The sequence below is a fragment of the Anguilla rostrata genome, unplaced genomic scaffold, assembly GCF_018555375.3.
Source record: "Anguilla rostrata isolate EN2019 unplaced genomic scaffold, ASM1855537v3 scaf1125, whole genome shotgun sequence".
Classification (NCBI taxonomy): domain Eukaryota; kingdom Metazoa; phylum Chordata; class Actinopteri; order Anguilliformes; family Anguillidae; genus Anguilla; species Anguilla rostrata.
The window spans coordinates 17395-23227 of NW_026986456.1; the positions used below are offsets into that span (position 1 = coordinate 17395).

The 5833-nt window shown below is 39.0% G+C and overlaps 1 long non-coding RNA gene across 1 annotated transcript; it reads left to right on the forward strand.

Moving 5' to 3' along the window:
- The first annotated feature begins 581 nt into the window (after positions 1-581).
- On the forward strand, positions 582-4061 carry LOC135247181 (uncharacterized). The gene is made up of 3 exons (XR_010328119.1): positions 582-856; positions 974-2727; positions 2854-4061. It is a non-coding gene; the product is annotated as an uncharacterized LOC135247181 (long non-coding RNA).
- Positions 4062-5833: the final 1772 nt, after the last annotated feature.

The following is a 5833-nucleotide window of genomic DNA, read 5'->3' on the forward strand; positions in this document are numbered from 1 at the left end:
ATTTGGTTGAGAAGTGAATTTTCTAGCTGGCTAGGATGTAGCCAGGCTGTATCCAGGTAAAATCTGAGATATAATGCAATTAACCTAGACTGATTATGTCAAAACCTTCGTTCTAGAAATAATCTATATTCCCACTTTTGCTCACTGGTCATTTATTGAAGCAATTCAAGATATGTTACTTGCCCAATGGTACAACATGTAGTGCCCTCCCTAGGAATCAAACCAATAACTCTGGAGTTGCAAATCTAGTTCCCTGAGCAATATGCTGCAATACCAATCCAGTACAGGATGTCTGTCTCCCTATAATGTAGTAAAGAGCATTCTCTGATAAAATCCTGCATTACTCAGGACACACAAAGCTCACACTAAATACCATGGGCAATATTGATGTTAAAGTGGAGACACTAACACATATGATTTAATAAATGTGGGATAGGTCTGATCAATGTGTATTATTATTAATTATGAATAAACACAAAAAAATGTGTGTATATCACCTCATCTGAGATTCTGACTCTGGCTACAGTAGGTTCACACACTCCAATTGGTTGAATAACACTTGAGTAACTTGTAATAAATGTGCAAGAAGCCTTACAGTATTTCCAATTGGACTCGCTTTATGAAATCTGCTGAGAGCAGCTGATAGTCTGAACCCTTCCGTTTGGATACTATGATTGGCTGAGTTCAGAAGCTCCTCCCTCAATCTACCTGACCAGCTCCTTATAGCTGGATCGCACAGCCTCTCCTCTCCTCACCCTCCAACCTGCTCATCTCTCAGCTGGACAGTAAGGGACATTCACACCACACACTGACAACATGCTGGGGACACTCTGCACTCTCATCACTGTGCTCTCATGTAAGAAATTACTATTTAGATTTTATTCTACCAATTATAACTGAGTATGATGTGAGCCATACAGGAGAGGTTCCTCTCTCATTCATTTAAACTTTCTGTGTCCTATTCCCTTGACAGGTGTTGGAGGTCAGACACTGTTGACACAGAAACCCTCAATGCTGAGTTTAACTAAAGGACAGACAGCAACCATGGACTGTAACATTGGCCCAGAGGATACATATAATATTTACTGGCAGTGCTCCTCAGTTTCTGCTGTATTTCTACCACTCTCACAAATCTCCCACATATGGAGCTGGGTTCTCCTCCAGCCGCTTTACCTCCACAGCCCAGGGTAAAACAGATTATCAGTTAATAATCACCAATGTGGAGGCAGGAGACTCAGCAGTGTATTACTGCCAGAAATGGGTGAGCTCTGTGAGTGAGGAGGTATCACAGTGATTCACACCATGACAAAAACCTCAGCGGAGAACATCTGCACTTCTGCTTTTAAAGATAGCTAGAACACACACTCACTTCTCATTCTGATAAACAGACATGAACTAAACCTGAACCAAAGCATTGGTAACAGCAGTTCTCTCCTACTCTCAGTACCTCTCGTGAGTTGGTCAGATAAACCCGGAATATATTTATATATCATTACAATTTTCAGATGCACGTTCACGAAAAACATTTTCATTAATATGAAACATTTTCAAACAAATTGCCTTCATCTGCCAGCCCTTTTCACAGCCAAAACAGATTAGGTCATTTAACTGCATTCCACGTAAACTAGTCCTCACATCTAATTAGCTGTTTCTCTAAATTATTATGTGATTATAGCAAATTGTAAAATTAATAAAACAAACAACTCAGATCTTTGAAACACCATCAGTAAAAATGTGATGTCAATAATGTTTCACAGAAACACATTTTTTTAAATGAATCTTGAAAATAATGTTAATTAACCAAAGCTATGTCATCATGCATTTATATGATCATACTCTATGCCTGTATTTATGATATTTTGTAGCACCAGACTGAGTTTTAGCATCATGCAGCGCTCTCAGTATATGACCCCAGAACTTTGTGGAAAACTCAATGGATCTAAATGCATCTTTCACTGTTGAGTTTCATTTTGTATCAATAGAAATTAATATAAACATATTCCATGTGTAGGAATATGATATGGTAGTGTGTGTTTGAATTAAGAAAGTTATATGATGTCGTACTGAACTTGGAATTTTCTTTTCATAAATATAGCCACAAAACCCTCATTACACATGATTAATTAAAGGGTAGGGATACTAACCCCATTGCTGTGTCCAAACAAACTACAATCGCATATTTATTTCCCAGTGTGGGAATGACTCCTGATTGGCTGCATAATCCCCATCATCTCATCACCTCTGTATGAGTCCTCAGGTCTGCGCCATTAATGTGAGATGAGCTCCCAGTTCACTTCACAGCTGAAACAAGTAGAGAATAAAATAAATCCATTTTATGCAATTAATGTTGGCAAGTATACAGTGTTATTAAACTGGCTCAGCAATATGTTATATTCCGTTACATTCTGTGCAGCATACAATGACCACAATACTTTATATTTTCATACATTGTGAATAGAATTTAATTAACATCGGTGGTGGGAGCATTGTGTATTATTAGTATTACATAACTGGCCTGTATGAATGTGAACGCTTGGTCTGTGATAGGCTGACTGCAGTAGCTCCTCCCTCTCCATCTCCCCGACTTCTCCTTATATCTGGGTCCTGAAGCCTCTCCTCTCCTCACACTCCTACCTGCTCATCTCTCAGCTGGACAGTAAGGGCCGTTCACACCACACACTGACAACATGCTGGGGACACTCTGCACTCTCATCACCATGCTCTCATGTAAGGAAAATCTCATGATGCAAAAAACTAAATAAAAATGATGTAACTTCCAATAGTACTTACTAATATTCATATTGTGAATTAAAATGTGATTTTTATTTTCTCACAAAAGCATATTTTTCCCAGGTGTTAATGGAGTGACAGTGGTTACACAGAAGCCTCCTGTTCTGTCAGTGAGTAAGGGAGATACGGCCACTATGGACTGTAACGTTGGGACTGGGGGTAGCCATGCTATCTGGTACAAGCAGGTTCCAGGTGGAGTTCCTCAGTTTGTGCTGCCGCTCTATGAAGGTGAACACTCTCCAGTTAGATATGGAACCGGATTCACATCCAATCGCTTCACATCAACCCGTCAGAGTAATACAGACTCCCAATTTATAATTAAAAATGTGGAGGCAGGAGACTCAGCAGTGTATTACTGTCAGACATGGGATAACTCTGCTAAAGAGGATGTATCACAGTAATTCACACCATGACAAAAACCTCTGAGCTTCACTTCTGCTTTGAAGCTGCTTCAGAAAGGAGAGAAGATGTGCATTTACTCAAGCTGAACCAGGCTCTCTCAGCCATGGAGCCATTTCATCTACAAAGTAATGTTAACAGAGAAATGTCCACTGTCCTCAAAGCTAAAGAAACTACAAGCAGCAAAATCAAATGAGTCAATCAATAAAAAGACAAATATCGATAGTCAATAAAGATAACATATTTGGCATCTGCAGTAACAGCACTGTTCACTGTATCCAAATCAATCCAACCAGTCAACCCATTAGGTATATACAAGCTATATCTCCCCCAAAATAAGCCTTAAACCCCATTTGCTAAAGATGCCAATTTAATGTACATTTCTATTCCCTAAACATTACTGGATACTCAGTGAACAGTTTTGAGGTGAACAGTTGGTGAAAGGCCATCTAGGTGTTAAAGTGATAACTCAAATGCATTTGGTTGGGAATTGAGTTTTCTAGCTGGCTAGGATGTAGCCAGCCTAAATACAGGTAAAATCTGAACTATATTGATGTTAACCTAGTCTGTTTATGTCAAAATGTCTCTCAACTTGGATTTTCACCCTTACAGAAATCTATATTCCCACTTTTGCTCATTGGGTACTTTACTGAAGCAATTTAAGTTACTTGCTCAATGGTACAACATGCAGTGCTCTCCCTAGGAATCAAACCAAAAACTCTGGAGTTGCATGTCTAGTTCCCTGAGCAATATGCTACAATACCAATCCAGTACAGGATCTCTGTCTCCCTATAATGTAGTAAAGAGCATTCTCTGATGAAATCCTGTATTATCCAGGTCACACAAAGCTCTTACTAAATACCATGTGCAATATTAGCTATGGGATATAGTTTGTGATCAATGTTTATTATTATCAATATGAATAAACACAAAAAAGAAATGTCTATATATCACCTCATCTGAGGTTCTGACTGGCTACAGTAGGTTCACACACTCCAATTTTTTGAATAACACTTGAATAACTTATAATAAATGTGCAAGACGCCTTACAGTATGTCTAATTGGACTCGCTTTATGAAATCTGCTGAGAGCAGCCGATAGTCTGAACCCTTCCGTTTGGATACTATGATTGGCTGAGTGCTGAGGCTCCTCCCTCTCCATCTCCCTGACCGGCTCCATATAGCTGGGTCCTGCAGCCTCTCCTCTCCTCACACTCCAACCTGCTCATCTCTCAGCTGGACAGTAAGGGCCGTTCACACCACACACTGACAACATGCTGGGGACATTCTGCACTCTCATCACTGTGCTCTCATGTAAGAAATTACAATTTTGATTTTATTCTACCAATTATAACTGAGTATGATGTGAGCCATCCTGGAGAGGTTCCTCTCTCATTCATTTAAACTTTCTGTGTCCCTTTCCCTTCACAGGTGTTGGCAGTCAGACACTGTTGACACAGAAACCCTCAATGCTGAGTTTAACTAAAGGACAGACAGCAACCATGGACTGTAACATTGGCCCAGAGGATACATATAATATTCACTGGTACAAGCAGGTTCCAGGCAGTGCTCCTCAGTTTCTGCTGTATTTCTACCACTCTCACAAATCTCCCACATATGGAGCTGGGTTCTCCTCCAACCGCTTTACCTCCACAGCCCAGGGTAAAACAGATTATCAGTTAATAATCACCAATGTGGAGGCAGGAGACTCAGCAGTGTATTACTGCCAGAAATGGGTGAGCTCTGTGAGTGAGAGAGTATCACAGTGATTCACACCATGACAAAAACCTCAGCGCAGAATATCTGCACTTCTGCTTTCAAAGATAGCTAGAACACACACTCACTTCTCATTCTGATAAACAGACATGAAGTAAACCTGAACCAGAGCGTTGGTGACAGCAGTTCTCTCCTACTCTCAGTACCTCTCGTGAGTTGGTCAAACAAACCCGAAATGTATTCACAATTTTCAGTTGCACTTTCATGAAAAACATTTTCCTTAATATGAAACATTTTCAAACAAATTGCTTTCATCTGCCAGCCCTTTCCACAGCCAAAACAGATTAGGTCATTTAACCGCATTCCACGTAAACTAGTCCACACATCTAATTAGCTGTTTCTCTAAATTATTATGTGATTATAGCAAATTGTAAAATTAATAAAACAAACAACGCAGATCTTTGAAACACCATCAGTAAAAATGTAATGTCACTAATATGTTTCACAGATACACATTTTTTTAAATGAATCTTATAAATAATGTTAATTAACCAAAGCTATGTCATCATGCATTTATATGATCATACTCTATGCCTGTATTTATGATATTTTGTAGCACTAGACTGAGTTTTAGCATCATGCAGCGCTCTCAATATATGACCCCAGAACTTTGTGGAAAACTGAAATGCATCTTTCACTATTGAGTTTCATTTTGTATCAATAGAAATTAAGATAAACATATTCCATGTGTAGGAATATGATATGGTAGTGTGTGTTTGAATTAGGAAAGATATATGATGTCATACTGAACTTGGAATTTTTTTTTCATAAATACAGCCACAAAACACTCATTACACATGATTAATTAAAGGGTAGGGATGCTAACCCTATTGCTGTGTCCAAACAAACTGCAATCGCATCTTTTTTTC